Genomic DNA, 12,553 nt, shown 5'->3' on the forward strand with positions numbered 1-12,553 from the left:
CCCAAGAGAATCTTCTCTCTGCTATTCAACATGGTGCTCTCTTTGGGTTCGTTCAGTGTGATATCCATGTGCCTGATCATCTTACAGAACACTTTTCAGAAATGTGCCCAATTTTTAAGAATGTAGACATATCTAGAGAAGATATCGGGGACGTGATGGGATCCTACGCCAAGGAACATGACATCATGAACACTCCTAGGCGTAGCTTAATTGGTAGTATGTTTGGCCAGAACATTCTACTGTACACACCTCTACTCCAATGGTATCTTCGCCATGGATTGGTCGTATCCAAGATACACCAGTTTGTGGAGTACAAGCCCGTTGCCTGTTTCAAACACTTTGGTGAAAGCGTGTCAAATGCTAGACGTAGGGGTGATATTGATCCCTCTAAGAGCATTATAGCTGACACCATGAAACTCATCGGCAACTCGTCTTATGGTAAAACAATAACAAATAAGGAAAGACATCGAAACGTCAATGTTTGCGATGGGAAGAAAGCCGAGAAACACGTTAACGATACATTTTTCCGGGACTTGAACCCCATCTCAGACAATTGTTACGAGGTTGATATGGCAAAGAGAAAGATTACCATGGACCTTCCTGTTCAAATCGGTCATGCCGTCTACCAATTAGCGAAACTACGTATGCTTCAGTTTTATTACGATTTTCTCTTGGAATACGTGGATCTGTCAGACTTTCAAATGTGCGAAATGGATACTGACTCCGCTTATATCGCCATTTCGTCCGAGTCGTTCGATAACATAATCAAACCCAATATGAGACAGAAGTATGAAAACAACAAGGCACACTGGTTTCCTCGAAACGATACCCCCGAGAACGCTCGATATGATAAGAGAACACCTGGGTTATTCAAAGTAGAGTGGGAGGGGGATGGGATAATAGCACTTTGCAGTAAAACGTATTACTGTTTTGGTCCTACTGACAAATTCAGTTGCAAAGGGATCAATAAGAAACAAAATGACATTTCAAAAGATACGTACCTGCAGGTACTCCGTTCAAAGGTTGCTGGTAGTGGCATCAACAAAGGATTTCGTGTGGTCCAAAACGGAATTTCCACTTATTCACAAATTAAGAATGCCTTTACCTACTTCTATCCAAAGAGAAAGGTATTGGAAGACAACGTTTCAACTACCTATTTGGACATTTAAGATAAAGTGAAGCTGTTGTCATTAGATCATTCTCTCTATATACATTTTGTTATCTTTGTTTGCTTGTTTTGACATTGGATAGTATCAATGCACGCTCTCAATAATGAAAGGAACTGTATCATATAGTTGTCACATCGCAGTGTCATCGGTTAGTCGTTGATAACCTAAGCTTTATATGTGAAATGCTTTTGACCTTTCTTTTCTCTCTCTCTCTCTCTAAGTGATAATATTCTGTTTCATTTTTACGAGTGTATTTGTCCTGTATATTGCGTATTTTTTACTCACGTACACGCAGTATGGCACACCATTAAAACCGATGGTTATACCGTCAGTCAATTCAGACCCGCATGTCAAAACTGACTTCCCAAGTGGTACATTGCATAGAACTGTTCTACGACATAAAACTGATTAAAACATGGCCCGTCTTTTACTAGTAATTCTGCAGTGTAAAGATATGTTTTGTGTTCATTCGTGTGATTATTATCACAGGTGCTGATGTACTGTTGTATAAGTCTCATTTATGTCTTTGATAGAGTGAGGTGTGCTGTACATGTATTAGTTTTTCTTCGAAATGCAGGCTATACAAGATACTGGACAGAATTGTTGTAAATAATGATTAATAGATGTATATCTGGTGCACGCAAGAGTCAATGGACACTTGCACGCATGTATTCTTTAGTTTAATCATCGTAATATACAAGTATGCAAGCTAACACAATTAATCTATGTCAAGAAAAAACTTGTTTGTAGTCTTTTTCTATGTTTCAGCCACATTTTTTTTTTGTTATTTGTATGATATATTTATAACTTTAGCTCGTATTTCATGCCAACGCTTTTTTCGATCATACTCCATTCTCAAAAAGTGTGGAGTGTTAACTGTAATTTGTCCTACAATTGTCAATTTGTCATTAGTCTTTTGATTTTATGAACTGTATTGTTATCACTACAGGAATATAAACTGTCTTTTTGTTCTTGTCAGAAACAAACCTATTATTGTTGCGTTTGTATTTTCATAACTTTTGTAACCGTAAGTCAATAATCAACGATCATGCATAGTAACGTAAATAAACACAACGCCGAAGTAATGTTTGCATAACAACGGCTTAAGTTTGGTTTTGCATATATAGGTGGTTCGTCGACTGTTAATACGAATTTACAGTCACTTATTTTTATTGCCGTGAATTAGCAGAGAAGGGTTTTACAACATTCATCGTCTATATATTTGCAAAAATGTTTATATTCTTATATACTTGAGACGCATCAAGCTTGGAAGCGTTCCTTCGGGCAAAGCACAGGAAATGCAAATGGCAAAGTATCTCATCAGACGAATAGATGTAAATACATTCAATATTTCATGAGGAAACAGATCATTTGTATTTTGTACAAAAGTGTTTTTGATTGTATTCATTCTCAAGACGGCTGACTTTTAATTCAGTTGTTAATTGTCATCGTGACAATGTACTGCATTGTTTTTGGCTCAATATTTTTTCTATGCTAAGAAATGATAACGTGTTCGTTTCTATTTTAAATATTTTTTTTTTTTTGCAGTTGTCAGACAAAATGTTTTGAAAACGAGTAATCTCCTATAGTGCACAAATGCATGAAAATGTCAACCAAAACACAACCGCAAAGTATTCCATACGGATAATATAACAGAAGCATGATTTTATATCGTTTGTTGTATCGATTGTTCGTACAGGTTTACAGTAACTTTGTTCATATTAGCTGTACATAAACATAATTTCGTGTATAAAGTCTGAAAGCATATTACTTGTGAATATATGTGATCTGTGCCGAAAAAAAGAAGGTTAATCTGTGTATGAAATTTGAATCGATGTTTCTGCATTACAAGAACAAGAAGCGCATGTATTTTTCAAAGTGATGTACCCTAATAAAAAAAAGAAAAGAATTGTATCTATCTAAATGCCAAATGTTGCAGTCTTTTCCCTAATCCTTCCTGGAACCAGTGATATGTTCGATACATCCGGCATGTGTGTGAGTGTTGGTGAATGACATTGTTCAATGACATGAGTACAGGAATTTTATTACGAAAAAACAATCAATATCTATACACAATATTCTTCTAAGCAATAAAAACGCAAGCAACAGATACAAAGAAAATGTACATTCATCAAGAATGTACAATGAAATGGGGGAACTTCACGGGACATGTGGCGACACATAACATCTACTTTCACAAGCACAAGTTAGGACAAGTTTTATGTTGGTCGGTAAACAAACCTATCATAAGCTCAAAACTTGTTAAGATTTATCGCAGGAAAAACACAACTTAGCAGAAAAAAAAAGTGAAAAAGGAAACCTCGCAGAACATGTATCGCAACGCACAGGTAGCAACTAAAATTGCTTACACATAACACACAAATGAATGCGAGAAATGCAAATACATTCTCATTCGCGAACAAAATCATTCTTCATATTATCGTGCACGATGTAAACGTCCGCAAAATTAAATGAAGAAAACGGGCTAATGTTTCAAGAAAAAAAAAAAAACTTCTTCGTTTTCGGTGTAGTATATCAAACCGACCAAACTACAAAAAACAAACCACGAAACGAAAATAACCACCTCTTAACAAAAATCTCGACTACGAATAAATGCGTCAATCCCATGCTTTTGTCGGGGAATACAACGAGAGTTATCTATCTGATATCATAACTCGATAATAACAGACATGTATAATCATCTCTACTGTTTATTCAGCTTGGTACGATACAATGATGAATTCCCTCAAGCTCTAGCGTTTTGTTCTGTTTTGCTCTATTTTGTTTTGTTTTGTTTTGTTTTGTTTTTGTTTTTATTGTATTGAAGTTCAGAGGAAAATTCAATTACAACGTCGCAGTAAAAATTGCTCGCTCTGAATATGTCGATATTGCAAGTGATATGCTCCACAGCCACCAAAAGCCGAGTGAACGTGAACTCGAGTAAAGGAAATTCAAATCTCCCGCCCCACTTCATGGAGATGGTTTCTGGCACCAGCTTGCTTGCTTACTGTGAATATCTATGGGAAATGTGAGCGATACACTCAACACCCATGTAAAGGCCGAATGAACCTGAAGTCGAGTAAAGGAAGTTTTAAATTTCCCGCCCCACTCCATAGAGACCAGTCATTTCCTACGGGTTACGTAATACCATCGACTTAACTGGCCACTGTACCAAAGATACATGTACTACTGCGTTTAATGCGCACAGGGCACTTTCAAACCTTCGCCTTTATTGATTGCACAAGCTTGCACAATCAAAGGTTGATCAAAACACGCATCACTATCAAAAATTACTGGTAGTCTACTTCACGCGTGGTGTTCGCGTTCAATTGTTATGTCATTGTCACGCATAATCGAGTGAAATACTGGATAAAGTCATGGATTCACATCCAACAACATGCGAACTATGTAAACATACTGAATATATTCTTCGATTTAAGTGATGCGCTCATGAGCTAAGATTTTGTTTGTGTTGCAAATAGAGTAATGTGTTTATAATTTTTGCTTACCAAAGCGAGTCATATTATTTTAACAACAATAACAACAACAAATGGATCCGTTTGTATAGATAATTGGTTTGTAATTTGAATATTATGTAAATCGCATGCGTTGAGGAGTTTCATTCCTGTTGTTCATAGAGTAAACTGTATATAATTTTTGCTTACCAAAGTAGTTTATATCATTATAAAACAACAACTAGGTTCGTTTGTAAACACGTGGTTTCTACTTTGAATAGCTATACATGTATACCGCGTACGTCTATGAATCGGTTGACACGATTATCATTTTTTTTTTCTATCTTTCTTCGTGTATGTAGCCTGCCTAATTCTAACGCAAAAGATTCGAGGCATTTAAAACTTCCGAGTATATTGTTATTCATTTAGGCTACATCATGACCCGTTATCCCCTCATAAACTTCAAAAATGTATATATGCGACGTATCCTATCCATTCTACAATATGAACGGGCAATAATGAAGATCATTTTACTGCACGATACCTCATATACGAGGCTCCACGCTACAATTTCGTTGAAAACTGAGTGACACGTTCACGAATAAAATCGTCACTACAGCTCATTCGTTTAGCTCCGCAGAGCGCTTACCCTTTCTAAAAAAAAAAACAAACAAAAAACAAAAAACAAAAAAAAACAAAAAAAAAACAAAGTACACACACAACAAAAACAACAACAAATGTCGCGCTCCGCATCCTGTCATGGCGATTGTAAAAGATTCCACCCTCACCTTCCTAAAAAGAAAGACAACAACAAACAGCCCTCCACATCTCCGACACCTTGTCAAAATTCATACACACTCACATTCCAAGATAAACACAACTACAACGGAGCGCTCCACATCTTATGGTCACGGCGCTTGCAAAGGCTCCACGCGACAAATATTCAGGTTCGTGGCACGCTGATTTGCATATTTTTTACGAATACGTCATCGGTGATAATACGGCTTCATGCATTCTCATAAGGCTCCACATAGTGCTCACCTTTACAAAACAAAGACAACAATCACAAAGGTAGCGCTCCACATGTGATAGAGCTCTTGTAAGGGCTCCACGAACGATGGATTTGCATTCATCGTAGGTTAATTTGCATATTCAACGATAAATCATCGACAAAACTATTGCTTCGATACATTAAATACAATATATCAGGCCCCACAACTAGAACTCCCACCCTCCCTCTAAGAAACGACATAAATGTAACGCTCCACATGTCGCAATCACAGCTCTCAAGGCTCCACGCTCACCTTCCTAAACAAGCAAGCAAGCAAGCAAGCAAGCAAACAGAAAGCAGTGTAGAGCTCCACATCACACGAGTCTCACTGCTTGTAAAGGCTCCACGAACGATGGGTTTGCATTCATGATAAGTTAATTTACATATTCACTGGTAAATCATCGGCAATATTATGGCCTAATGCATACGCATCAGGCTCCACAGCTTGAACTCCCATCCTTCCTCTAAGAAACGAAATAAATGTAACGCTCCACACGTCATGGTCACAGCACTCATAAGGCTCCACACTTAAATTCCTAAATAAACAAGTAAGCAAACAAACAAAAAGCAAATGTAGCGCTCCACGTCACAGCCCTGAAGGCTCCACACTTACCTTCCTAAAACAAGCAAACAAACAAAACAAAAAAGCAAATGTAGCCACCCACATATTATAGTCACAGCCCTGAAGGCTCCACACTCACTTTCCTTTAGAAAAAAAAATGTCACATCGTTCGCCATACGCAAGGCTCCACGCTTAGATTCACATTCGTGGCAAGCTGATTTACATAGTCGAGAATTAATCAACATACGACATCATCGACCTCGTACATATTCACACACAAAAAAGAAAAAATTCTGACAGCTCCACAACACCGTCAAGCTTTCATAATTATCACGACATCATTAACCTCGTACATATTCACAAAGACAGGCCCTGACAGCTCCACAACACCATCAACCATTCATAATCTTATCTAAAGGATGGGCTCATTTCCCCCTTATTAACGCTATCTTATCCTACCAGCAAATAATAACATCATACATATTCATGTATGACGCCATCTTATGCATATTTAATTATGACGTCAAGGTGGAGCTCCACCGGCTCCACCGGCTCCACCGTGGGTCGAACGGGTACATAGATATACTACTTACCAGAAGAAAGAAAGGAAACACAACTTAAACTGAGAAAAATTTGGTATTCTCGCAATATAAGTGTAACGTGAAAGGATATTTTCTAGATTATTTACTTTACTTATAAACTGAGAAATGTTTCTTGAATTCTTTTGCTAGCTTGTCTGTTTCAAAGTTGAAGTTGGTTACGTTGAAATAAAATCTATTTCCTACGCTGACGTGTTAAAACATTAGTTGTAACGTAGATTCAATGCTCAGTGATTTACTTAACTTTTATTTACGTAGTTGTTACACTTTAGCTTTGCTTAATAAGGTTTTCTTTTTTTTTTATAGAGAGTTGTATGTACATTGCTTGAAGTCCACCTTGATATCGATTGGCTGGATGAGTTGACAAAAAATAAACAACCAAGATTTTCATCATTTTTTGCTAGTGTAAAATGTTATATTGTTTTATTTTCATGATAATGTACTCTGTTCCACATATCAGCACACTTCATGAATTTGGAATTTAATGTATTTTGTCGTACACACTCTTGGGCCTATACTTTATCAATGAATACATGCATATTTTTAATCCACTTTTTCATTCTTTGATAATGAGAACAATAACATTAAGATGACAAAGATAACACGACTCATTAGGGGTGTAGAACAGTCATTTTTTTCAACTCTATATGTAATGGTGCATTTATGGGCATATAGGCCTATGTTTCATTTTAGACCAAATTAATTTCAGCCCACCTATATGTTATGCACTTACGAAGCGTGGCGGTGTAGCCTTTTTTTTTTATGAGACATTTTAGATTTACTATTCTTCACATCCACTGCAAATATCGAGTGCATATGAACGAACCTATTATATTATACATGGTGTCCCGGCAGACAGAGTGCTACAAACTTGTCTCTTATTTAAAAAGATATGAGCGGCTGAATGAAATCGTTACATTACCCAATAGAAAGAACACCTCAAATTTTATTTGACACAATGATAATCAATCTTCGTGCAGGCGCTTTGATCTCCATGAAAATTTGTGATTTACAAAATCTGTAACTTTGGGCACTGATATCCTACTTGACTGAGCGATAGTGAAGCCGTAAAAACTGATAACGAATGCGTCAAAAATAGCTACTGAAAACCGATAAAATGAATGAATACAACTGAATGCATGTTTTTGTACCTTTTTGAGTGGCTCACAAACAGCAGTTATCAGCCTTTTTCATCGGGGTTTTTTTTTCAGGAGAAATGACTATAGAATCGAAACGTCTACACGAGAATTGATGATTGTTGTTTCAAAATAGGAAGTGTTCTTCTATCAACTAGGCCTATAGGTTTTCCCTGCCAATTTCGCACTTTTGTCAGTCGAATACCTTTTTGCTGCATTCAATTTAGCAAAATATACCATAGATGACATGTTCGGTAGTTCAATTTTATGATCTCTTCATTCAAATTCATTTTGGAGCATTCAAATTACGTTTAGCCTCGTTCTAATTAACACTTTTTCAATAATATTGAAATTCGTAAAATAAGCACCATTTGGTAATTCGTTCATTCAGTTTAGAATGATATAGTCACGTGATCACGGACATGCTGGTCTCGTTCATTCCAATTCATTTTTTGGCTTTATCAATCATCTTTTGCAGTCAATAGCACGAATATTTATGGTTTGCTTCTTTCTTTATTTTCTTGAAATAGTTATTGTTTTCCAATTGTCATTACATTTTATATTTTCGTACTAATTTCAGAGATTTTGGCAACATTTGTTTTCTCTCTTTAATGTGCTTAGTTACTCTTCAAGTCCGAAGATAGTGCAACATGTGAACAATGGTGAATGGCCACAACTTATCTCGCCGTTGAGCGCTTTATTCCGTGTGTCGGCCAGTTGTAGGAAGTCAAGGTTATGATCACCAAATATTCCTATAATTCTTTTTCTGTCCCCTTGAGAAATACGCCTGTATCTAACTTGTACCGTCATGACTGTAAGAAGATGAAGTTAAACTATAGTATTGGTACATGTAGGCCTAAAATATCATGTATGAAAGAAAAGGGGCGTTACAGAACAGCAAACTCGAGTTATATGATTATGGTAAAAAATACGATACTTTTACTGCTTAACAGTGCGTGGATGAAACAATAAGTCACATAGAAATACGCGTTTAAATGTTATCACCTTTTCAAAAAAGAAAAAACATGACGTTAATTTCAATGAACATGTTAGCAATTTGACTGCCCATACGCGAGATTGAATGACTGAAGTACCCCTTTCGCCAGTGCTGGCGAATTTGAATGACTGAAGAGCACGTGCCAAGTGCCAATTTGAATGCCCGTTTTACGAATTCGAAAGGCACATGTGCAAATTTCATTGACCGGAATGCTAAATTGAACGAACAACTTGCAATTTTGAATGACAGAACGTGCAGTGATGAGGATTTTCGCTAAATTGAATGAACCTTTTATCAAATGGACTGACAAAAGTGCAAAATTGGCCGGTAAAACCTATACTAAAGATAATCATTTCTGTCGTTCATTCATGCTTTTGCAATTGATAGTCAGTTTTATAGCACTCTTTTGGGCTACGCCGTATTCAAGCATAAATACTGAGTTGTCTCATATAACAAAACAAATACTGTAACCAATTCTTCTTTCACTCGATCACTGTACGAACCTGCCGACTTGTTCGATGCAAGATCTTACACAGATCGAGTCATGTCGAGCTGGTCTAAGAAGTCTAGTAGAAATCGAGTATTGACCGTGTAGCGATCGTGTATTGATTGTGTGTAGATCGGGATATTCGAGTAGAGATCTGTGTTGTTGTCGAGGAGAGATTCTGGAGATATCGAGAATGGTCGGATATAGATCGTAAAAAATCGAATAGCGGTCGGGAAGGGATCGTGTTGAAGAACGATCGAGCATTTGGTCGGGATTGCTCTGGTAAAAATAGGTGATCGGGATTAGCAGCTCTACTATGGACAACCCCAAAACCAGTCTATCTGTAAAGTGAAAATTTCCTGAGACTCATAGCAGGGCACACTCGATTGTCGTGTACAATGAGAGTGTGAACATGTTGCTGTTATCGTGTAACAATAATGCAATAAACAGTTTCTATGATCAGCATAGTGATCGGGGGATGAGGCCATTTCCCGCGACAGGAAATAATTGAAACTACATTGTAGTTCTTTAGCGGGTCTCATGACTAATATTCTTTTTAGTTTGTTTTGCTTGTTTGTCTGTTTGTTTGGGGTTTTGTCTGTATAATAATACTAATAACGATGATAATTATGACAACAATAATAATGATAACAATATTAATAATAATAATAAATTAATAACAATAATATAATTACTATTATATATTATTATTATTATTATTATTATAGTTGTTATGATCATCATTATTAGTATTATCATTATTATTGTTATTGTTATTATTATTATTATCATTATTATTATTATTATTATTATTATTATTATTATCATTATTATCATCATCATCATCATCATCACCATCATTATCATTATCAATTTTCCACTCGTGAAAACATCGTCTGTTAAGCATTTTCACAAAATGTTGACACCGTAATTTTCATTGTCTGGTCGAGTGCCGAATTAGTCCAAAACGACCTTATAGCTTGGTAATGTGGTGGAATTAGAATTGGAACAAATATAGTATGATGAGTATGTGTGGGTCACTGATGGGAGAGTGGTGGAGAAGAGAAGTTGTGAGGTACAGAAGCCGGACTCTGGGGGCACTTTCCACTGCTACACCGGTCTATAGGTCTAAGTCGTAGGTTCGAATTCTGCTCGAGTGTGTACGCCGTGATTCTTTTATCATGGCTACTGCTAAAACACTGATCAATTCAGTGCTTATAATTTACGTCGATGTAGGGCAATTTGTCAATCAGTTGCAATAATAAACAAGTTGAACAATATAAGAAACAATATCATAAAACAAATAACTCCCTTCCCTTATATACAATCAATTTCTCTCTGGGCACCACAGGCTCTCCTCGTACCCCTCCTTTGCTTCCTCCTACCCCCCCCCCCCCCCCCCCCCCAGGTCCTACTCTCTACTCCCTAGTACTGGGCCCCGGCCATTTCATAAAAAAGTTGATATGATAGCACCTCTTGCTGGAATGACAATAATTGTCATGGTAACGCCAAGAATTCAGCTTCTTGATTGGTTGTCATTCCAATAAGAGTTGTTGTCCCAACATCTTTCATGAAATGGGGCCCTGGTCTAATCCTGTATGTTTTCCCTTAACCCGCAAACACACACACCCTCCCTATGTACCCACCCACGCACAAGGGGCTCAGTGCATACACAATATAATAGTCACCGACATCATTTTCTTAATCTTCATTGAAGTCGAAAGGGGGAAATGTCACTGTCTATCTTTTAATGGATTTGCAGTAGTGCATATGGTTCAGTTGTGATATCAGGATCCACCTCATAGTGCATGCATTCCACAGAAAACACACAATGATAAAGTTGCCCGTTTACTACTCAAATTGAATAGAGCCAAAAAAAGAAAGAAAAGAAAGAAAAACCATGAATGAAAGCCAAATCAAGGCAATGTATTTCAGTGCTCTCCCACTTAAAAAAATCAATGTTTGTGTGACTGTAGCCGTTGCCTTTCCTCATCCATACTATCATTTGAACCATGTCCACGTGAGTAGGAAATTCACCGTGTGACCTTGACTTTAAAAAATAAGGTACATTGTACTTTGTCACAAAAAAAAAAAAAAAAAAATATATATATATATATATATATTGATAAGGTAGTCCACGTGTTGGCAAGATAAAAAGATAAGTAACAAAGCTGCAACAAAGTTCATGCTGTATTCACCAAGAAATAAACCGTTGACGAAATAAACCGTTGAAGAAATAAACCGTTGGTGAATACAGCATGAACTTTGTTGCAGCTTTGTTACTTTATATATATATATATATATATATATATATATATATATATATATATTGTATGACATAACTGGTACTCACTGGTCTGAAAGGTGCAAAGTTGCACCCACAAAGGTGCTTTGTGTCACACGTAAAAGTGCTAAGTTGAACCTATTTTTCTTAAGAGTGTATAGAATGCAAGCGATACCTGCTTATTACGCAAATAGTGCTTTTATTACAGTGTACATGTACTATATGCTCGTATCTATTTTGGTGAATTTTTTTACCACTTCTTGCGCTTGTTCTGTTGCAGCTGTCAGTCTGAAATCGGGATCTATTTCAGTGACAATATGAATGATGATTCCTCGAACCACGGCAGCCTTGGATATCACTGAGTAGAATTCCGTGCTCATTCACTTCCTTGCAAACTCAACAGTCCACATGGATGAAGGGATAACGGAGGAAGGGGAGAGAGCCGGCCTGGTATCCTTGGACTACCTCACACTGGGTGCATATTTCCTCGTCGTTATCTCCGCTGCAATTTACGTAAGAACTCAATAATTTGCACTCATGCATACACTACAATAACTATGTAAGTAATAATGCCTTCAGTTCCTGAACCTTGCTGAAATAGTTATACCTATTCTTTTGATCCACAGAATGCTTTGACCGTAACATTTTCCGATTTTACAATCATTGTCATCACAATTATAAATTTTTCTCAGCACTATCACAACCGTTATTATGCCGTCATCTATTTCTAAAGGGACTGTACAGTACTGGCTGAGGTGAGGATTCAGGTTTATAACATTCTTAAGTGAAATAATGAAAAACCTCTTATGAAAT

The sequence above is a fragment of the Diadema antillarum genome, unplaced genomic scaffold, assembly GCF_040938485.1.
Source record: "Diadema antillarum isolate AM-2024a unplaced genomic scaffold, OU_Dant_1.0 scf00000165, whole genome shotgun sequence".
Taxonomy (NCBI): Eukaryota; Metazoa; Echinodermata; class Echinoidea; order Diadematoida; family Diadematidae; genus Diadema; species Diadema antillarum.